At 47.2% G+C, this 23,097-nt stretch overlaps 1 protein-coding gene across 5 annotated transcripts in view; it reads left to right on the forward strand.

The window, feature by feature from the left end:
• Nucleotides 1-23,097, forward strand: part of MYO10 (myosin X) — a 230,219-nt gene that overhangs the window by 72,105 nt on the left and 135,017 nt on the right. Inside the window, exon 2 of one of the 5 annotated variants that reach the window (XM_045441584.1) lies at nt 1,126-1,323. The exons of the other annotated variants lie outside the window; for them this stretch is intronic. The gene's annotated coding sequence lies outside the window, so the exon portion shown is untranslated. The remainder of the gene's footprint in view (nt 1-1,125; nt 1,324-23,097) is intronic. 5 annotated transcript variants of the gene reach the window in all.

Genomic DNA, 23,097 nt, shown 5'->3' on the forward strand with positions numbered 1-23,097 from the left:
TCCATGAGGGCAGAGGCCGGGTTTATGTTGTTCTACATCACCTTGGCACCTCCCAGGACACTGCCACTTAACAAGTGTTCAATAAATAGTGAGTGGATGAAGGAATGAAGACGAGCTGTGTTCTAGACTGTATACATTTCAAGTTCTGTCACCCTGTCACCTGTGTTGAGGGCAGTGGTTTATCTTAAGTAGTCTGAAGAGATGTATCTCCGCAATGAAATATGCTTTTGGTGATAAAGACAGCAGGGTCCCAGCTTGACTGCCACCGACTGAGAAACTCAGGACAGTTACATAACATTAATCATCTATTTTCTCACCTGTGACATGGTGACAGTTCTACCTTTCAGGGTTGGTTTGAGGAAAGGGGGGGTATATGAGGGTGCTTAGGGATGAGCCGGCATTGTGTATGCTTAGCACCTGTCACGTATTAGAAAGTGTCGTCCAGGGGCACCTGGGTGGCTCAGTCGGTTAAGCAGCCGACTTCAGCTCAGGTCATGATCTCACGGTCCGTGAGTTCGAGCCCCGCGTCGGGCTCTGTGCTGACAGCTCAGAGCCTGGAGCCCGTTTCAGATTCTGTGTCTCCCTCTCTCTGACCCTCCCCCATTCATGCTCTGTCTCTCTCTGTCTCAAAAATAAATAAACGTTAAAAATTTTTTTTTTTTTAAAAGAAAGTGTCGTCCCAAAGGCACGCCCTGTCCTTTAATGATTCCCCGCCTTTCAGTGCCAGCTGGCTCGTTACAAACCTGTTGTGCCCACCCAGCTTCTCTCCATCCCGTTTTAGTTGCTTTGACAAAAAGAACTGAGAGAATGTCAGCATTGGGAGCTGGTGAGTGACACTTGGGCTGTTCCGTGATGACCAACATCTAAAAGAATTTTTTTATGGTCGTGGACTGTCGGGAGCCAGGTGTTAGCCTTTATGCTTGGGTGTGGGAGAGAAGGAACAAAAGGGATCTGGCAGATTCGTTCTAGAACATACTGTCTCACACCCAGAAATGACTGCCACCCTTCAGTGGTTTCAAGGTGGTTTTCAGTGTTGCGAAAAAGCTTGGTGCGAGCCAGCCTTCATCCAAATCCTCTTTAGTCTTATGACACTTAAATGTAGTAATGTTATAATTAATTCTCCAGGAGCTTGTGTTTTTGTTTGGCCTTGTTTCACTTTGACAATAAAAGCAACGATACAACCCAAGCACACAGTTGGCCACAATCGGTGCATCTGATGTCCCTCGTCACCTGGGTGCTGCAGCTCGGTGGTCCCCAGGCCTTCTGATTCCTGCATCCAGAGATTCTAGAACGACATAGTTATCCTGTCTCTTACATTGTCACGTAAGGGCATTGAATAACTCTTGCCATCATTTTAATTTTATTTTATTTATTTTATTTTATTAAAAAAAAATTTTTTTTTTAATGTTTATTTATTTTTGAGACAGAGAGAGACAGAGCATGAGCAGGGGAGGGTCAGAGAGAGAGGGAGACACAGAACCTGAAACGGGCTCCAGGCTCTGAGCTGTCAGCACAGAGCCCGACGCGGGGCTCGAACTCACAGAGCGTGAGATCATGACCTGAGCCGAAGTCGGCCGCTTAACCGACTGAGCCACCCGGGCGCCCCATCATCATTTTAATTTTAAAAGACAGTGTCAACATACTGAAAGTGGGGAAGACGTGATCTCGGAATAAAGGATAACTTTTTAAAGGGAGGAAATTCAGCTTTATGAAAAACTAGTTCCATTGTCTTTTTTTTTAATTATTTTTTTTAATGTTTATTTTTGAGAGAGAGAGTGTGAGTGGGGAAGGGGCAGAAAGAGAGAGAGAGAGAGAGAGAGAGAGAGAGAGAGAGAGTCGAAGCAGGCTCCAGGCTCTGAACTGTTAGCACAGAGCCCGATGCAGGGCTTGAACCCGTGAGCTGTGAGATCATAACCTGAGCCGAAGTCGGACACTTAACCGACTGAGCCACCCAGGCACCCCGGTTTCATTGTCTTCTATTTCTTATTTGGCTACTGAAAATTAGCAGCCCCAGTTAAGAATTGGGAAGTCCCTACTACTCGATGGGAGAAAATGCAGCCCCTACTTCAGGCTTGTAATTCCTGGACCTTGTCTTAGGGAGAGGGTTAGTTCTGTACTTGGTGCTTTACTTTTTTATTTTTTTACTGTTTGTTTTTGAGAGCGTGCGAGTCGGGGAGGGGAAGAAAGAGAAGGGGACGGAGGATCCAAAGTGGGCTTTGCGCTGACAGCGGTGAGCCCAGTCAGGGCTGGAACTCGTGAATGATCATGACCTGAGCCGAAGTCCGATGCTCAACCGACTGAGCCACCCAGGGGCCCCTCATTCCTTTCGTTTAAGGACAAGGTTTGATTATTTTTATATAGCTCGTTAAGGCTTCGGTTACGTGTTTTGGTAAGATAGTTAAGACGGTTATATTCAAAAAAAGAAATATGTATCTGGAATCCCTCTGCTTCAGATAAAATCTTACTGGAAAGCTTACACGTTGTCCAGACTACATAAGCCCCTTCGTGTCTTAACTGGGGTTTTTGTGACATTTTGAGTTTTGCAGACCTTGACTTAAAAACCGCCGAGAATGATCTAATCAGTATCACGCCGATTCTTAATGTTGCTATGACTTTCACCTTATTTCGTAGTTGGGTTGGCCTACTTTTAAGGACAAAAATTAGAATACAGGGTGAAACTGAGAATTAGTGGTGGAATACAGGTTCTCTTGCTTTTCAAAAAACAAACAGAAGAAACCAACCAGCCATTTGGTTCTGGTAGGTTAATTTATTAGCGAAAAGATCAACTGAGTAAGTTTTCTTGTTTGTTTTTTCACGTCCCCCTTGCCATGCTTTCATAACTATGTATTTGCCCTTTTTGATCGTGAATATGGGGAAAGCAAAGAGCCAGTTAGTCAAGTTGCTGGAGAAAGTGTAGTGGGTCGTTGGATATACTCTTGATTTTCAGAAATCTTTGTTCTCTGTTCCACCTACCTCATCAAGGGGTGCTTTGAGAAGGAAAACAAAACAAATTATGTGGAAGTGAAAGGTCTGCGTGAATGTGTGCTGTGGGCCTGATCGCAGGGCAACGTGTTTCTTCTGTGATTTTCGTAAAGAACTCGGAGCCCGATGGATCAGCCTTGAGCTGGAAAAGGAATCGATCCTTCGGAGAAAAAGAAGTAGATAAAATTGTTTGGAAGAAAATCGTTTTCTGATAGTATGATTTGAAGGAATCGTTGTAAGGATGCCCAGGGGAAAGAAGATGGAAACAGAAACAGCTCCCCAGGTTTAAAGAGGGGAGTAGGCAACGGAGAATAAGAGAGTGGACTGTGTATTGTGACTGGTTCAGAGGCCGATTCGACTGGAGACTCAGGCAAACCCACTTTTCCTGTCGTGCCCACTTTTTCCCTCTCTCGTGTCAGTCTTTTTGGTCTGTTGCGATAAAGTATAATAAAGCTCTGTGGGTTCCGTATTTGAAGTTCTTATGCAACCTTGTAATTATTATTTATTGGTGTCCTCACTTAGCCTTCCCAGCCTAACCTGTGCAAACCAGTTTTGAAGCTATTAGTGAGTTCAGAAGACCTGCAAGCTCTCTGGCTGAGTGTTAACGTCCAGTTGTCATCGTCTGGGATGTTTTACTTTCTTTACAAAAGAAAATCTGTAATTTTACCCGTCACTGTACATTTGATGTATCATACTGGAGTCCGGCTCCGTAGCATGGATGTGGTTTTAAAATGCTGTTCCATTCTAATTTTGACTTTTAGCAATGGGTGGACAAGAGTGACTTTTAAAAATATTTAGGGGCGCCTGGGTGGCTCAGTCCATTAAACGTCTGACTCTTGATTTCGGCTCACATCATGATCTCGTGATTTGTGAGATCGAGCCCTGCGTCAATCTCCATGCTGACAGCCTAGAGCCTGCTTGGGATATATATATATTCTCTCCCTCTCTCTCTCTCTCTCTCTCTCTCTCTCTCCCCCCCCTCTCTCTCTCCCTCTCCCTGTCTCTCTCTCTCTCTCCCTCCCTCCCTCCCTCCTCCTCCCTCCCTTCCCTTCTCACTCCTGCTTACACACACACACGTGCTTTCTCAAAAAATAAACATTAAAAAAATATTTAAAAAACTAAAAAATTTATTTAAAACATTAGATAAGGGAGCTTTAGGACCTGTGGAAACAAATGAAACAAGTATTTTGAACCCGGAAAGTATCGCACACACTGATTTGTCCGCAAGCCTGCCCTTCGGCAGCAGCCTGGCATGCTCTGATGGGGCATTTTGGACTCCCAGCCCTGCCTGCTACGTGCTAACCACAGGACCTTCAATAAGGACATTCTGGGTCCTAGTTTTCTTGTTCATAAATTGGGGATTGGAGTAGCACTTGCCCGGAGGGCTGATTGCCAGATGGAACATGGGCATCTGCCAGGTTATACAGATGAGAATTGCAATAATTATATATACATACGTATATGCGTATGTGTATAGAGATATTTGTGTATATGTGTACGTAGATGTGCACGTACAGGTTATAAGAATATTGTGAGTGGGTCATTGCCATAGCACTTTATTATTTTTTTTTTACATTTGTTTATTTTTGAGAGACAGAGCACGAGTGGGGGAGGGGCAGAGAGGAGGGGAGACACAGAATCCGAGGCAGGCTCCAGGCTCCAAGGTGTCAGCACAGAGCCCGACGCGGGGCTCAAACCACGGACCGTGACGTCACGAACTGATCCGAAATCAAGAGTCGGACGCTTAACCGTCCGAGCCCCCGAGGCGCCCCTGGCAGAACACTTTCCAAGGTGAGGGTAAATGTGGGGCACGTTTCTAACTGGAGCACGTGAAAGGTTTTGGGACACGGGGAGGCGGGTGCTGAACCAGGCCAGCTGGGTGTGGTGTCAGCTGGCTGCCAAGGCGGCAGGGAGGGGCCTTGTGGCTGTGTGGCCATGGGCTCGGGGCTGAGAGCACAGAGGTCATGGGAGGAAGCAGGGCGAGCAGAATCAGAACCCACAGCAGGCTTGTTCAAGGAAACAAGCCTTTGACAGTTTCACGATTGAGCCAGTGGGCTAAATCACATCAAGCCGTGCTTGGTTCTCTTGGCCTGTGCTTCTCGGTCCCCTGCACCTGTGCATCGTAACCACCCTCTCTGATGCTCCAACAGCCCTGTGACTGGGAGTGGGAGGTGTTTATGCAGCCTTGGGATAGATTAGGAAGGTTCCAAAAAGTGGACCTGTCCGCGTCAGGTCGCATCACTAAAGTGTCAGGACCATCGTGAGGAGGTGATTTCCCTGGTGAACTTGGTCTGCCCCTGCACCTTTAGTGCGGCACCTTTTAAAGGTACTTTCAGGATCCATTTCTCAGTCTGCCTCTTCCCTTCCCTGGATCTCCACTCCCCTCTCTTGACTGTATCTTCTCAGCCTCTTGCACAGTGCCCGGGCCTGGCGTCAGTACGTTTTGAACAAAAGAGCTTTTGGCAAGAGGCAGGCAGGCCGACTTAAACCCCCCCAGCTCGGTCAGCGCACACATCAGAAAGTACGTGCGTTTAAACTCCGACAGGTATGGGGACACGTTTTCTAAAGTGTGCACGTACGTGTGAGGGGTTTCCTATGAGGGTCTCTGGCCGAGGGCTGACCGTATACTGTGAAACCAAGAATATACTTGCCGCCTGACTTTCTGTTTGTTATGTAATCCTACCCCCACTGCTAACGATACTCCCGAAAGATTTGTCTCCCAGCTTCTGTGATTGAGGCCTGTTTGTGTAGTTATCAGATACTGTGCTAATCTCAGCAGGAAGTCTCATGGCTGTGCCTAGTTGTGGCCTCATGTGTGCCTCATGTTTAGGGAAAAACAAAAAACAACAAAACTCCCAAGGCCCCGAGCCTGGAATAAGGAGGCCAGGACAAAGAGAGCATCGACTTTATTCTTAGACACACTTTCAAAAAAGCTTATTAATGAGAAACAGTTTGCAGGAAGAGTTGGCATAGAAGTCAGCTTCCATTGTTAAGAGTTCAAATAGAACGTGGCTTTGTTGAAGGGCAGCCTGAATTTGTTATTAGTGTCTCAGACCACAAAGCCTCCTCCAGTTTGATGGTCCGTGGAGCTCATGAGACACAGCTATCCTTTCTACCTGGGAGAAAGTTGAAAAATTAGCGTTGTTGAAATGAAAGTTAACTTCCGGCCCCGCTGTCTCCTGCTTGCCTGTGCGTGATTTAAAAGGTATTTGCAGGGCGCCTGGGGGGCTCAGTCGGTTGAGCTTCCTACTTCGGCTCAGGTCATGATCTCGCGGTCTGTGAGTTCGAGCCCCGCGTCGGGCTCTGTGCTGACAGCTCGGAGCCTGGAGCCTGCTTCAGATTCTGCGTCTCCCTCTCTCTCTGACCCTCCCCTGTTCATGCTCTATCTCAAAAATAAATAAACATTTAAAAAAATAAAAATAAAAGGTATTTGCAGAGGCCAGTCTGGTGTCAGTGCAAGGTAAAGAAAGATGTTTTAAGCTGTTTTTCTAAAATCTGGAAAATCTGCTGGACTATCCGCCTGGGCAACAGAATCGTTTGCGTTGTTAATCATTTGCTCTGACCTTTGGTTCGGTGCAGAAATACTGTCTCCGTTTGAATAGGCTTTGCCCAACCCACAAAATGATTACGTGTAATATCTCAATTCTTCTAACACACCGTGAAAAGACTTAAAACTGAATTCATCTGAAACCACGCATTGTTTCTGAGTAATACTTTTTTCTGGGTCGGTCTTCAGGGTTATGTAAGCAGCTTCTAAACATTTGAAATCACTTCCTTTTTATTTCTTAAGTAACGATACCTTCCCTACGTTGAATCTTTCTTTTCCCTCCATATGTTGGTTTTGTTGGTAGCAGCTACTTTAAGTGTTTACACCGTTGGGGGGTTTTTTTGTACCGTGTTGGCAATTATCACCTTTCCTCCGAAGACATAGAAACATTTTTCTTAAATGTCTGTTTATTTTGAGAGAGAGAGAATGAGCAGGGGAGGGGCGGAGAGAAAGGATCCTAAGTAGGTTCCGGGCTGTCAGCACAGCACCCGACATGGGGCTCGAACTCACACACCATAAGATCATGACCCGAGCCAAGGGATCAAGGGACGGATGCTTAGTGGACTGAGCCACCCAGGGGCCCCGACATTTTTAATACTCGGCTCAGTTTCCAGTGTGCGAGTAGCAGCTCTGTTCCTCCTAGGAGCAAGGGTTAGAGCATGAAGCGTTTTTCACAAGGGTTTATAGGAACACAGAAAAATCAGATGTTGCTGCTGAGAAATACAAAGCAAAGAGCCTCATGGGGCAGGTGTGCTTAAACGCTTACGTGTTATTTCTGTCTTTTTAATTGCTCTGTTATGGGTCATCAGTAGGAAACCTGGCCAGAGACTGTCGGAGCTTGGTGACATTCTGTTCACCCCGTTCTCCTCTCCTCCTTGCATCCGCAGATCTCCCCAACTTTTACCTGGCCGCCCGCACTCCTGCTCTGTTCCTCCCCTTCCCGCTAAACTTGGAATTACAGTGCACAGATAGCCTCTTCGAACTGTAACAAAGTGGCTTGCCAAAATACAGGGCACGGGAGAACCGAGGCTTGAACCCCGGTCGTATAGACAATGTTCGATGTTAATCACTGCTTTGGTATCCAGATCTGAATTCTTGCTTCTGAATTCTTGTTCCCCCGAAATGTGCTACTAAGTCACCCAAGCACATAGATCCTGAAACTCTTTCTTCCTTGATATTCAGATGGTTGATATTCTACAGCTTCTCAGGGCGCCTGGGTGGCTCAGTCGGTGGAGCGTCCGACTTCGGCTCAAGTCATGATCTCGCGGTCCGTGAGTTCGAGCCCCGCGTCGGGCTCTGTGCTGACAGCTCGGAGCCTGGGGCCCGCTTCGGATTCTGTGTCTCCCTCTCTCTCAGACCCTCCCCCGTTCATGCTCTGTCTCTCTCTGTCAAAAATAAATAAACATTGAAAAAAAAATTTTTTTTAATATTCTATAGATTCTTCCTTGTGCGCTGATAGTCCTTGAATTCAGGTCCACATCTGTTCATGCTGACTGTTTCATGGGACCCGTCGCCTGCATTCGCTTTCCCCACCCCGTCACACAGGGGTAGGTACATAAGTATAGTGTTGGGAGTAATAATGGCATCTGTTAAGCATGGCTGGGTACCACACCACGCTCTTTCTAACCATGGTCTCATTGTCCTATGAGGCTTCTGCTCAAATTACCTCGTGTTGTCTCAGGCAGGGACTGTAGCCAGGGCTCTCAGATTGTCCTCCGGAGGGGAGACTATGATCTCAGATGCTGTCTAGTGGTTCCTGGTTGTCACCAACCCCACTGTCATCTGAGCTGATTTGCCAAAACCCAGTTCACTGGCCCCACCGCGGACCTCTACCCATCAGAACCACTGGAGGTGGGACCCAGGTGACCGCGTCTTCTGGTAATTCTTCACATCCTCCACACAGCTGGAGGATGAGGGTGACCCCCCCAGGTCTAGCTTCAGCCTGGCCTTTGTTCTGGGTCTTACGCACCGACCCAGGCTCCTCCTTCTGGGGCCGTGCACAGTGCTCTGCATTTCTAACTAGGTGTTCAGGGAAATGGCAGAACCCAGTTCAGAAAGCAAGGCGATGGGGTGCCAGGCTGGCTCATTTGACGGAACGTGTGCCCCCCGATCTTGGGGCTGTGAGTTCAAGCCCCACCTTGGGTGTAGAGAGTACTTACAAATAAAAATGTTTATGAAAGAATGAAAAAACAGAAAAGCAGAATAACAGTGCTGATTCTAAGTCACAATGACCGTCACACTAAAACGCCTTACGGGAGAATTAAATGTCACTTCTCAGCTTTCCTGGGACACACTGCCACCCACCGAGGTAGTCACGGTGCCGATGTAGGAAATTTAATGTGTGACTTTCAGTCTGGGTTGCTTACCAGTCTGTACGTTCTGGGGGAAGGATGTTTCTTGTAAAAACCCATTGATCACATGGCTGTTGCTAGATGCTCTCACACTTACTGGTTTTGAAGTAGCGAATTTTTAAAACAAGGATGAATCCCAAACAGGGGTTCTTAGTTTGAGAGTTAATCCGAAATTGTAGAATTCTCTGCAGACTATCAAAGTTCCTGGGAGTTGGTTTTGCCTCATTTCTGCCCGCGTCAGTACTGTATTTGAGAGAAAAATGGAGCCAAATGCACCAGTTGATTCCTTAACATTCACAGCCCTGGTGGAGAGACGGAAAACACCTTGTCGTAGAAAGTTGTACGGAGAGATCTGTTAACGTAGCTCTTAAATTCTCAGTAAACTCGATTTAATGACTTTTGAGGGCTTTAGTAAGTGTTAATAGCGTACCTAGCAATTGCAGACAGATCCTTTTCCATCTTACAGAAAATACTCCCACAGACTTAAAAAAAAAATGTATCTTATTCTCAGGTCCCTTGCAAGCGAAGAAATTGGATCTCTTGCCTGGCGCCTTTTTGCCGGACTTCACGAAAACGTGCCGGCAAAGTTGTGGAAAGTGACAAGACCGCTGGGGAGATCAGAAAGGAAGCCTATAGCAATGGGCATCCGCCTGGCATTATGAATACCCACCGTTCTCTGCACCCGTCTCTTGATGTCACGGGACCTTGCACTTAGAACAGGAAATGGTAGCTGACTGCCATGACTTCGTGCCCAGGCAACGCCAGGACGGCAGCCACGTGCACAGATTTGCCCTTGTAGGAGATGCCAGCCTGACTTATTATGCAGCCCGGTGCCCAGGACCCCTTTACTCTGCCAAAAGGATTCTATTTTTCGCTTATTGTTAATGAAACAGAATGTGGTGTCTCGAGATAGCCCAGTCGTCTGAAATAATGCCTAATAGAGTGATTTCAAGCACAGGCCTCTAAGACAGACTAAGCGAATGATTGCTGGTGACCTCTCAAGGCTTCTGAGTTCTCCACCTGAACCCCAGGTGTAGCTTTGCGTGCCTGTGTTGGCCTGATTTCGTTACGCTGGAGATGCCCATGCTCTGTGCATCCCAGTGTCTTCCGGCCGGGGGCATTATAGCATTTGGAGATGTGCGGGGTCCTGTCCCCTGGTCACCGAAACTGAGGCCAGACATTTCAGGGTCAGGGTCTGGGCACTAAATACCTGCCCATGAATGATAACTCTCCCGGCTGAACGCCACAAGTGCACTTTACCTTGAACCGGGCGCTCGTGTGAGACCCCCTGGGTTAGTGTTGCGGGTTTTTTTGTTTATTTTTGCAAGAGAGTGAGAGAGACCGAGCACAAGTTGGGGAGGGGCAGAGAGAGAAGGAGACACAGAATCCAAAGCAGGCTCCAGACTCCGAGCTGTCAGCACAGAACCTGACGCGGGGCTCGAACTCATGGACAGCGAGATCATGACCTGAGCCAAAGTCGGACGCTTAACCGCCTGAGCCACCCAGGCGCCCCAGTGTTGAAGTTTTTTACCCAAGTAGCGTAAAACCAGGAAGGGTTGGATTGGTGGCAAGATGGCAAACACATCCATGGAGCAGGGCAGTAGGGGAACAGGGGGGTGAGGGGAAGGCACACCCAGAGTGTAGGGAGCACAGGGTCAGTGAGCAGGCTGGTCTGAGCCGTAGGAGACTTGGGCATCCTCAGCCTAATCCTTTGAGCGCTCACTCAGCCGTCTCCCCTGCTCCTGGCCTTCTCTTCTCCAGGATGCCTTGTGGTCAGCCCAGGGCTCCTGGTTTTTGCAGGGTGGGTCCACTTTTGTGCAGGCTGACCATCCTCGTTCCAGAACTGCTCGTTTTACCCCATTTCTGCCTGCGGTTCCATCATACCCCTTTGGTGCCTGCCTCTTAATCAGCAGGGTGGTGGTCGGCAGGATGTCTGAGGGGGTTCCAGCGGGTGGCATTCAGGATGGGAGGTGGGCCCGGCACACAGCGAGGGGGCGGCTCCTGTGTCTTTCTCTGCCGTCTTCTGGGCCAAGTGCCCGATTCAAGTATTTGTTCAAGACGAAACAAAACAACTTTTTGTTGTTGTTGTTTTTGGGAGACGGAGAAAGAGAGAGTGCTTGCAGGGGAGGGGCAGGAGGAGAAGAAGAGAGAATCTTAGCCTTCATGTTCAACGTGGAGCCCCATACAGGGCTCCATCTCAAGACCGTGAGATCATGACCTGAGCCCGTATCAGGAGTTGGACGCTTAACCGACTGAGCCACCCAGGCACCCCCCACCCTCCGCAAAACAGCTTTATTAAGATACAATTCACGCCCCATAGGATTCACCCATTTAAAGTGCACAGTTCAGGGATTTTTAGTATATTCAGAGTTGTGCAGTCATCACCATGGTCCATTTTAGAACATTTTATCACCTCGAACCCATGAGCAGTCACCCCCCAACTCCCCCCGCCCACCCCCCAAGCCCTGACAACCACTCATCTACTTTCTGTCTCCAAATTTGCTTATTCTGGACATTGATATAAATGGAATCCTATAACATGTGGTATTCTCTGTCTGACCTTGTTCTGACCTTGGCGTAATGCTTTCAGGGTCCACCCGCGTTGTGGTGTACTATATTCCTTTTTCGGAATTATCTTCCATTGTACAGGCATGCCTCGTGACCTTCATTTGTTCATCTGTCAACGGGCATTTGGGTTGTTTCCACTTTCGGACAAATAGAAATAATGCCGTCAGCATTCATGTACCGCCTTTTGCCTGGACTTGATTTAACCTCTCTTGGGTCTACATCTAGGAGCGGAATTGCCGGCACGTATGGTAACGTTAGGTTTACCCTTGGAGGGAGCTGCCAGACCGCTTCCCAAAGCAGCTGCGTCATTTTCCATTCCGTCGGGCATTGCATTGACTCCCATCCTCTTGATGGTAGCCTCTATTACTAGCTATCGAGGGAGTAAGATAGCATTAAAAAATTACTTAAAAATACAGAGAGTGATAAGAATGTGGATGAATTCATTTCTAACGCAAATCTTCGGAGAGAGGGAGCGGACTACTCTGAGTTTGATGCAGCCTTCTAGGTTTTCGGACACCCACAAGGTGGGCGGCCGTCCCCTGGTACATTTCCATCATCACGTTCTTTATCAGTCTGCTCGTGTCGTGTGCGTGGGGTCGCTCAGTTGCTGGTTTCCGTCTTCTCCAGGATCTTTGATCTTTGTCCCTGGAAAGCAGACGGAGGCGGAACAACATTGGTAGCTGACGCCTGAGAGCAGGTGTGGGTGTGAGAGTTTGGGCGTAAAAGTGGGGAGTGAAGCTTATAGTGTTGGGTCTACATCCCGGGAGGAGGAGCTGCTCTCTGGTGGGAATAGGGACCATTTGGTGGTGGCAAAGACGCTGTAGGGGCCCCTTTGTCTTTATACTGCGTTTTGACTCTGTCACATTCTAAAGTCGAAATTTGAAGGGAGGCAGGCTTATCATAAGGATATCGATCACCGGAAAAGAAGGCTCTCCTAACTCCCTTTTTGGGAAAGCTAACAGGAGGAGGATGATATTGACAAAAACATGGCCCTGTTTCTCCTCGTGACCTCGGCTCTCAAGATTAAGATTTCAACCAGATTCCCATAAGTTTCTAAAGCTTGGTGACTCTGGCTTTTAGATATCTGGGCCAGATTTCCAGCAGAAGGCATGCCGGGCTTTTATGTCCTTTGTGTTCATAGACATTTGCGGAGAAACAATTTCTTGCTGGCACCTTTTTAGGGAAAGACCAGCAGTATTCTTTTTAGCCCCCTTATTTTGCTCATGGTCCATATCCTAGCAAGAATATCTTAAAAAAAAGAAAAGAATATCTTAGTACTTTGTGTTTTATTTTTCATTAAATATAATTTTGTAAAGAGATCTTTTCTGTCTTTACTTAGTAGCCTATTATTTTTTTCAGTCTGTTGTCTTTCAGGCCTTCTGCCTCTTTTTCGTCCGTCCAGTAGTTCCAATAGAGTTCTCTGCCATTTCTAGAGATTTTCTTGGCAGGGGGGTGGGAGTAAGGGGTTGGCCCACAGGGGAAGTGTGGGAGCTGTTCCATGTTCTGATCTGTTGTGCTGTGTTTCTGGCCTTTCCTATTAGCTGGGTGGTGTTTCCTCCCACTTCTTGGACCATAGGTTCGAGTCCAGCAGACTTCTTGGTACATATGTAGCCAAACTGACTTCTGGCTTCAATCGGGAGTCATTCTGAATCTGGGTTTGTTCACTGCATTAATAAATAACTTGAGTCTCTTCTTATTTGACACTTGGAAATGAGTGGCATGCAAAACACATAATGCTTAAAGTTAAGATTTATAAAAATTATTTAGACTCTTTTTGAACTCTGAGATGGACACATACTTGGCTCAAAGACCAAGTCTTTTCTCATTTCACTTAAGAACAGCCAAGGAATTACTGTCGTTCAGTTTAAGGCTGTTTCAAAGCAGCCAGTAAATGGAAAACGTTGATTTACAGCTCAGCCTTTGGAGTTCGGTTTTAGATGACCAGTGCAGGGTGCTAAGTATATGATCTCAGCACCATGGAAGGAAGCTGGTGCTCATCACTTTGGCAGACAGTTGGTAAGCAGCTACTGGTGTCAGATGTTTGACGAGGCAAGGAGGACTCAGACGTCTTCGCGAGATACAGCCCAGGTCCTCACGGACTGGTCCAGTATGAGGATGATAGTGCATCCATGACTACTGTGGCATCCCCATTTGGTCTCGCCCTCCTCCCCACCAGCCCACCTACAGCCGCAGATCTTCATCATGGGGCCCCAGGAAATCACCGCTTCCACACAGGAGCCTGAAAGTTCTGCCAGTCCTGGTCCCTCGGCAGAGATAAGACAGAGGGTAAGATAGCGTAGTGTGGTTAAGTGACAGGAGAGGTTCTGTCCAAGGTGCTGTGGGAAAGAAGGGCACTCCAGCCAGGCTGGGCATGGTGGTGGAGGCTTGGAAGACGGGTCATCTGGAGGAATGCAGGACGGATCCCAGGACAGTTCACGGAGTATGGAACATGGTGAGGGGTTGGAAAGAGGGGGCGGGAAACTCTGAGTCAGTCTATAATCCTGGAGTCAGTTTGGTAGGAGCAGTAGCAGGGGCCCCTCAGGAAAGCATTGTAGGGAATCCACCCACATAAGGAGATTTTTCTTCATCTTGGAAGTGACTGGGAACAAATTGTGAGAATTCCAATCAATGCATGTCACTGGTAACAGTAACACGGCTAACAGTGAAATATTTGAGTTGCTTGCTCAGTACCAAGAGCTGTGCTAAATTCCTTATGTGCGTTATCTTACTCTGATCTCACTACCACTCTGACGTGTAGGTATTATCATCCTTATTTTATAGATGATGAAACTGAGGGCGAGCATGTGGCGTAACCGGAGAAGGTTAAGATTGCTTAGCTGATGGGAAGCAGACTGGGTTCAAAGCCCTCTAGGTCCGTGCTGTTCAGGCTTGTATGGAATCCGCTAAAAGATCCTAGCTGGTCCCAGTTTGGGAAACACCAGTGTAAGAAACCAAAATTTTATCTCGGAAAATTTCTTTGAATTCAAAGTTATCACGGCCAAGAAAACTTATCTTTAAAACTAGTAGAAAACGTTTTTAGTCATTAAAATTAAAATTCAACGTTAAAAAAAATGTTTCTCGGACTCTAATTTGCGGACCATTGGATTCACGCCATGAGACACGGGAGGCAGAGGAACTTATTAGGAAGTAGTTGTAGGGGTTGGATGAAAAATGTGAGGCAGGCAGAGGAAGAGGAGAGCAGATGGGTTCTGGACAGTGTTGATCATCTGACCTAGGACTTGCAGAGAAGACATGGTCAGCAGTAGGGAGGGGTTGTGAGGTTGACTCCAATTTCTAGCTTGGGCAGCAGGTGCCAGAGGTGTCATTCTTGAGGAAGAGATGAGGGTAGGTTGTGGAGGTGTGTGTGTGTGTGTGTGTGTAGAGGTGCTTTTGAAACGTCAAAATGGTTTGGAATTCTAGGAATGGAGCTTCGATACCAGAATTCAAGTTCATGCGTATCAGAGTCTGGGCTTCTGACTTGCAAGAGAGGGACCAAAAGGAACACACAAAATTAGAACAAGGATCAGGACGTTAGGACCAGGAGTAAGGAGCCTCAGAAGCAAAAGCTGGTGGACCAGTTGTCTCAGGAGCATGGGACCAAGAACCTGGGGTCTGTAGGCAGGCTTTTGTGCCATACCTGCCTCTTGCTTTGTGGTTTCTCTGGGCTGAAACTTATCATGCTTATTACAAGTGGATTAGAGGAGAAGCCCCTATACTCCTTCTAATTGCTGGTGACTCTTGGGAGGGTATTATTTCATTTCGTTTTTGTTATTTGGGGAAAATAGCTCTATAATAGTCACTGTTTAAATTAATTGAATCGGTTATATGTATCCAGATATGTTCACTGATAGTGATTTTTGATTGGGCTGATTTTTTGAAAAACTTTTTTAAATTGTTTATTTTTGAAAGAGAGAGAGAGAAGCAGAGCACAAGCAGGGGAGGGGCCGAGAGAGAGGGAGACACAGAATCGGAAGCAGGCTCCAGGCTCCGAGCTGTCAGCCCAGAGCCCGACGCGGGGCTCGAACTCACGAACCGTGAGATCATGGCCTGGGCTGAAGTTGTATGCTTAACCAACTGAACCACCTGGGTGCCCCTGGACTGCTTTGTTTTTTTTAAGGCTAGAAATGTTTTAAACTTTTAGCAAATAGGAAAAGAGTGATAGAAAAGTATAAAAAACAAAGTGAAAAACCCCTACAAGCTTGTGATCCATTATTGGAGTTCTGATATATTTTCTTCTAGCCTTTTTGCATATATTTTTATACTTTTTGGTAATGAAACTTTTTGTTTTGAGATTACTGTAGCTCCACATGCATTTGTGAGCAATAATATAGAATGATTCCATATACCCTTTACCTACTCTTTCTCGATGATAACATCTTGCAAAACTCCAGCACAATAGCGCAATCAGGGTCTTGACGTAGAGTCGAGATGCAGAACCTTTCCATCAACACTGGGACCCAGCATGTGGCCCCTTTATAGCTACACCCATTACCCTCTTGCCCCTACTCCCTTCATAACTTGTGGCAACCACCAATTTGTCCTTCGTTCTCTATAATTTTGTCATTTCAAGAATATTCTGTAAGTGGGATCGTAGCCGATGTAACCTTCTGGGACTGGCTTTTTCAGCTTTTGCCTTTTACACAAAAAGCTGCTATGAATGCTTGTGTGCATGTTTTTGTGCAAATGTAAGTTTTCACTTATATAGAAGGAATGCCCAAGAATACAGTTGCTTGTGTGTGTGTGTATCTGTGGGCAGAGTTGCTGGTGTGTGTGTGTGTGTGTGTATCTATGTGCATGCATTTAAAAAAATAAACATAGGATTATATTATGTGTGTGCCTAGTATAATTTTGTCATAAGTTAGTATGATTGTAATGAAAAAATATTTGGGGCACCTGGGTGGCCTAGTTGGGTCAGTGGCTGACTTCAGCTCAGGTCATGATCTCATAGTTCATGGGTTCGAGCCCTGCATTGGGCTCTCTACTGTCAGCATAGAGCCTGCTCTGGATCCTCTGTCTGCCCCGCCCCCCCCCCCCCCCCCCCCCCGCACCCTTCCCCTGCTTTAGCATGCACCCGCTCTCTCTATCTCTCTGTCTCAAAAATAACATCAAACATCAAAAAAATTTGTATAAAGCCATCTTTTTCTTTCTAAATTCTTCAAACATGGAAAGACTGGCTTAAAGGGCATGACCATCTTGTGATATATACAAGAGAGCTTTCAAGACACTTTCTAGCACAGCTTAGGACCAAGTGTAATTTTTTTTCGGGCAGATTTTCCTAAAATTTCTTTTATGAATAAAAAAGCAGTACAGTTTCACATTTAAAAGAAATCTGTCCATAATTCTGTAAAATCACCATTCCTAAATGTTGCCTATAAGTTCCGATTTCTTCTTTCCATTTAATTTCCTTAACTAGCAAGTACTAGTATGTTCTTTAACGTGTGTGAGCGTGATAGTCATTCCTCCCGACTCTGCCAACTCACTATAACAGTTAACTTTTTTCTCTCAAGTTCGCCAGCAGAGATCAGGGCCAGGGCATCACCTAGACCTTCCAGGCTGGGGGCAGCTGCCCATGCGAACGACATAGTTGATTTTGCACTGCTCATCGTGTGGTAGGGCTCTGCTTCTCCACTGGCCGATGTCCTGTCCACAGGTTAGCTTCCTAATGTTTTACACTTCTCAGACGCTTAAATTTATTTTATTTTTGAGAGAGAGAGAGTGTGTGTGCAAGCAAGCGGGGGAGGGACAGAGAGAGGAGGAGGACAGAGGCTCTGCACTGACAGTAGAGAGCCTGAAGTGGGGCTCGAGCTCGTGAACCGTGAGATCATGACCTGAGCTGAAGTCCGACGCTCACCTGACTGAGCCACCTAGATGCCATGAGACTACTCAGATTCATAATCTTCTTGGTCTGCCTGTGAAGTCTCGAGTATCCTCAGAAAGACTCGTGCTCAGTGACCCGCCGAAGCTTCCTGTCCTTGTTGCGTTGTGTGTATCATTGCTGATGCTTTTGGTCATGTGTTATTTGCGCACAGGAAGGCAGGAAGAAACCCTCCAATTTTTATTTAAGTTTGTTTGTTTATTTTGAGGGGAGGGGGAGAGAATCCCAAGCAGGCTCCATACTGTCAGCCCAGAGCCCCACGCAGGGCTCGATCTCACAAACAGTGAGATCCTGAGCTGAGCCTAGATGGTGAGTCAAACGCTTGGGACACCTGGGTGGCTCAGTCAGTTAAGCGTCCGACTTCAGCTCAGGTCATGATCCCTCAGTCTGTGAGTTCGAGCCCCGCGTCCGGCTGTGTGCTGACAGCTCGGAGCCTGGAGCCTGCTTCGGATTCTGGGTCTCCCTTTCTCTCTGCCCCTACCCCGCTCATGCTCTGTCTTTCTCTCTCAAGAATAAACGTTTAAAAAAAAAAAAGACACTTAACTGACTGAGCCACCTAGGCGCCTGGAAACTCTCCAGTTAAAAAAGTGTTTTTTTAATTTTGTTTTACCGAGGGAGAGCATGTGCATGAGGAGGGGAGGAGGGACAGAGAGGGAGGGAAAGACACTCCTAAGCAGGCTCCACTGGCAGCAGAGGCTTGATCTCACAACCCTGAGGTCATGACCTGAGCCAAAATCAAGAGTCTGGTGCTTAACCAACTGAGCCCCCCAGGCGCCCCAGGAAGAAACCCTCCACTTTGGGGACAACACTGATTGTAGTGATTACGCCTGAAGTGATTTAGGCATCGCTTTCCTGCGGGGTTTCTGGAAAGTCGGACTCATTGAATTACATTTTGTAGTGAGCTCCCTTCTCTGTTTCCCTAGAAGAGCGATCGCGGGGTCATGTTTGACATCAGCTGTCTGTGATGATGAATAATAAGTGGAGACGTGTCAACCCCCACCTCAGGTCAGAGGCCAAGCATCACTGCAGGGCACAGGAGGCCCCCCACACCCTGCCCCCGTCACGCCCCACTCCGCGGGTGCCCTGCACTGTCTTGCCTTTGTCTCTGCTCTTCCCCGGCCGCGGTCTGTCCCACGTGGCTGGTCCCCACCATACCCCGGGAATTTCCTCTGCGCTGGCCCCCACCACACGGTGGAAATGGCTCTTTTTTTTTCTCATTTCTTGGTGATCGGGAGACTCTTTGAACGACAGGCCGTTTATTGTATTCCCAGGGTCACCCTTGTTTTCCCAGGGGCCAGCTCACAGCCTGCCACAAATGGCAACCGAGGGAACTAGAAATGGTAAAGAAGTGAAACATAGCGGAATAAATGCCCAGGGTTCACAGCCAGTTAGTGGCAGAGCTGGAATGCAAAATGCTATCTCTGAACTGGTGACCCCCCCAGGTCTGGCTGCACCGTGTGTGCTTTTCCACAGTCCCAAGGAATCAAATGCTAGCTGTGCTGTGTGCCCTTGGGCAAGTTCCCTAGCTTCTCTGATCTTTTGTGAACTCATCCTCCAAAAGACTGAACGACAGTGTGGCTTCCTCTGCCTCGGATCACATGAGGGAATATCCTCAGTGTGCCTGGTGCACACAGCCGGCCGTCACTGAGTGCCCTGTGCCTGTGCCCAACCTTTTCCCTTACGCTGGTTTTGACCCAGATGCCATGCACCCTGTGGCGTCAGGCACTGAAAACTTGATGACAATTTAAATGGCTTAGTCAGTGGCGCCTGGGTGGCTCAGTCAATTTAGTGTCTGACTCCCGATTTTGGCTCAGGTCATGATCTCATGGTTTATGGGTTCGAGCCCTGCATCACCCAGCATCTAACCAGCGCAGAGCCTGCTGGGGATTCTCTGTCTCCCTCTCCCTCTGCCCCTCCCTCGCTCACTCTTTCTCTCTCAAAATAAATCACCTGAACATCTAAAACATGGCTTCATCTCACAAACTATTTGAATCTCTGAAAAAGAAAATCTCAATCTTTCTTTTATCTGTATTTAGTCGTCGGGTATCCAGAAGCTCACCCAGGGCCGATTCTAGTCACCAAACCCTTACGTAAAGATGATTTTCACCCCCTGTGCCGTGTCACTAAAATGCTAAATCTCTGATGAATGGGAGCTGAACGCAAGGGACCGTGGCCATTTCCTCCCTGCACTCTGGGAGAGTACTTTTACTTTTGATGAGATTTCCATGGAACTTTCTAGTGGACTTTACATTTTTGTGCCCCGTCTACTTTCTGCAGGCTCCCACGGCAGCAGCAAAAACAGGAGGCCACTTCCTCTTAGACTCCACAGTGCGCCTAAGGGCATGCGTCGCCACCGAGAGCCTTGAGTCAGAGGGGCTGGCCATGAGAAAGCTCGTTTTTGGTTGCCACGATTGCTCAATTTGGCCACAGGTCAGGAGGCAGAAGTCTTAACCTCTATCATTGATCATCCTTTTAGTCATGAGTTAATGAGTCAATACATGAAAGAAAGTAGGAAACTGAATTAAGAGAGGCGCCGCCAGAAGCGAGGTCGAATCCAGAGAAAACCCAAACAAGGCCAGCCGGATTTGGGCGAAGGGAGTCGAAATAGAAGAAGGTATATGTTGGTTTTTCATCAGATAACGTACAAGTTGAGATTGTCCTGAAGTTTGTAGAACTGAGTGTGTACCCCTCCCTTTTGCTCATTGCCTCGTTCACACAGCTAGTCTCCAGGCTCAAGTCTAAGGAGTCTGGGCTTCTCTGTGCAAGGACAATTGATTCATTTCCTTTTAGAACATTCTCTGTTCTTCCTTGCATTATGCCCCCCTCGTGGGAAAAGGTGCCGTTTGTGGAGCCCTTGTTTGTGCCAGTCACTGTGACTTTTACCTACATTCCTTAGCTTTCGTGATAATTCCGAGTTGGGTATTGCTATTACCATTCTTACTTTGCAGGTGGAAAAAAATCATGGGCCAGAGCAGGTCCAAGAACCTTGCTCACTTTCCTGAAACGATCGGAAGCCCAGATCCAGCAGAAATGAATCCAGCTGGATCTGCCTCCAGGCGTCTAAGGCCATGTTTTGGTCATTACCCCACCTTGCCTCTCCTTTCATGTTATAATCATTTGGAATTTTTTTTTAATGTTTATTTTTGACAGAGAGAGAGAGAGAGAGAGCGAGCATGAGTGGGGGAGGGGCAGAGAGAGACGGAGACACAGAATCCAAAGCAGGCTCCAGGCTCCGAGCTGTCAGCACAGAGCCCGACGTGGGGTTCGAACTCACAGACTGCGAGATCATGACCTGAGCCGAAGTCGGACGCTCCACCCACTGAGCTTCGCAGGCGCCCCATGTTATAATCGTTTTGAAAGCGAGGACCACTTATTCTGTGTTTATGCCGTGTTTATTGAGTCCGTGTAGTGGGCCATGGCCGGCACTGGGGAACGAGGTAGGCATGCTCCTTGCCTTCATGGAGCTTTCAAACCATAGTTCGCAACCCACAACAGACGTGAAATCAGTTTACGGGGTCACAGCCGGCGTTTGAAAGAAACAGAGTAGAAAGGATTGAGGTGCGTCAAACATGGCGACAAGTGTTTTATGAAACTGTGTGTATAGTAGTTCATGGAATAAAACCTTTTTAACTGTAGGTTGCGGTCAAATGAGTTAAAAGAGACTGACCTGAGGTCCTAGAGTGGGGGACCCACAGGGGGATTTTGAACACGTGAGATAATAGATAAGCGGTTACAGGTTGTCCCGGGAGCTAGGAAGAGAGTACCCACAGCAGAATAAAGAGGAATCCGACGTGGTGCCCTTGACCTCATCGGCGTCTTCTGGGAGGATCACCTTGGGGCTGAGGCCTCAAGGAAGGTAGTGGGATGTACATGGCCCCGACACGGGAGGGCCGCCCTGGACGGGGTAGGAACAAGAAAGAACTGGCCCATGAGCATCTGACCATGATACATTACAGGTAGATCATATCTGTATGAATACATACAGAACAAGGGAGCACAAATCTAAGCAAACCCCGATGCCTAGAAACTGTCATTATTTTCACCCCTACCCTTCTTAACTTAGGACAAATAAGAAAGAGCCAAAAACGAAATTGCAGAATAGTGTCATGCTGACCTTTGATGAACCCTATTCAGTTGCATCCAAAACGTTTTTATATTTGATGAAAGGTTTTGTTCCTAGGCCTTGGCTCGTTCGCATCATTTTTTTCCTAGGATCTGTGTAGACCCCTGGTGGGTTGGCCATTCTAGACCAGGGTGTCTCCACCTGGCCCTCTTGACATTTGGCCCGAATAATCCTGTGGTGTTTCTGGCCATCAAAATTGTTTGCAGATAGGGCCGCGTGTTCCGTGGGTGGAGGACGGGTGCTGAATTCAGAACCACTCTAGCTGAGGGAGCGCCTGGGTGGCTCAGTCAGTTAAAACGTCTGACTTTGGCTCAGGTCCCGATCTGGCGGTTCGTGAGTTCGAGCCCCACGCTGTGCTCTGTGCTGTCGGCGTGGAGCTCGCTTCGGATCCTCTCTCTCTCTCTCTCTCTCTCTCTCTCTCTCTCTCTCAAAAATAAACATTAAAAAAAATACTCTAGCAGAAATTCTATGATGTAGTGAGATGAGGTTCCCCAGATTGAGAACACCCTCTACCCCATCTGTCCATCAGGGGAGGACATGACAGGATTACTTTCTTTTTCCTTTCTCTTTGATTAGAAAAGCTAAATGTAATGACTGGGGCTTCTAATGACTTGCAATAAGAGAGGTGTGTGTGTGTGTGTGTGTGTGTATACATATACCCACATATACATAACTTGGTGTTACGGAGACTCTTGCATTCACGCGGTGCGAGTTTCCTTGCAATGTAAATGCTATGCTAAGGTTAAAAGTAGATCGGGATGCCTGGCTGGCTCAGTCGGAAGAGCGTGCGACTCCTGGTCTCTGGGTGGTGAGTTTGAGCCCCGCGTTGGGTGCAGAGATGACTTCAGTAAATAAAGCTTTAAAAACTTTTCAAGGTAAAAGTGGATAGTAGCTCAGCTGTGTTTTACTTAATTGACTTCAGACCTTGTGATTCTTCGTGTAGAAGCGGACCCAGCGTTAGGCAAGCCTTCTGAGTTGTTTTTCCAATCACGTTGATTGGTTTCCTTTGTTCTCCCGTGCTTAATCCAGCCTGTCTTGTGACCCGCGGCTTGTATTTCTATAACAGGAGCTGTTTGTTCTGAGGCTGCATTTTCTCTAAATTGGTTTCCTGTCTATTAATCTTTCCATATTTTGTTCCATTTCTTAACCTTACCACCTTTCTCCTAGTATATGCTCCGTTGGAGGAAGTCCGTTTATTCTGAATTGGATTTTTAGGAATACATTTTGGTATTCTGGCTGTTTGTTCCCAAAAAATTCCTGTAAAAATAATCCCATTCTGTAAACCTAGAGTTCTCCTGCTATTTGGGAATAATCTTGTGCAACTAATACCCTCTTAATTGTTGCACGTAGCCGTGACTTTTGATGCTTCGAGGGACTCTCCTTAAAAATTACTGAATAAGACTGTGGGTGTCATGAATCCTTTGAAATCTTTCTAGATTAAATCAGGTGTTAATTCATCCAGTGCACATTAACACACTGAGTGCAGGGGGGGATCCCATCCCTTACCTCCTTAGGGTAACATCAACGTAGAGACCCTGTCAGTGAGGCTGTCCTCACATATTTAGCATTACGTAAGCCTTGGTGGTACTTGGTCCCTATACCCTGATTTATGTCTTCATAAAGATTTGGGGCACCTGGGTGGCTCAGTTGG

This window comes from Leopardus geoffroyi, chromosome A1 (genome assembly GCF_018350155.1).
Source record: "Leopardus geoffroyi isolate Oge1 chromosome A1, O.geoffroyi_Oge1_pat1.0, whole genome shotgun sequence".
In the NCBI taxonomy this organism is placed as follows: domain Eukaryota; kingdom Metazoa; phylum Chordata; class Mammalia; order Carnivora; family Felidae; genus Leopardus; species Leopardus geoffroyi.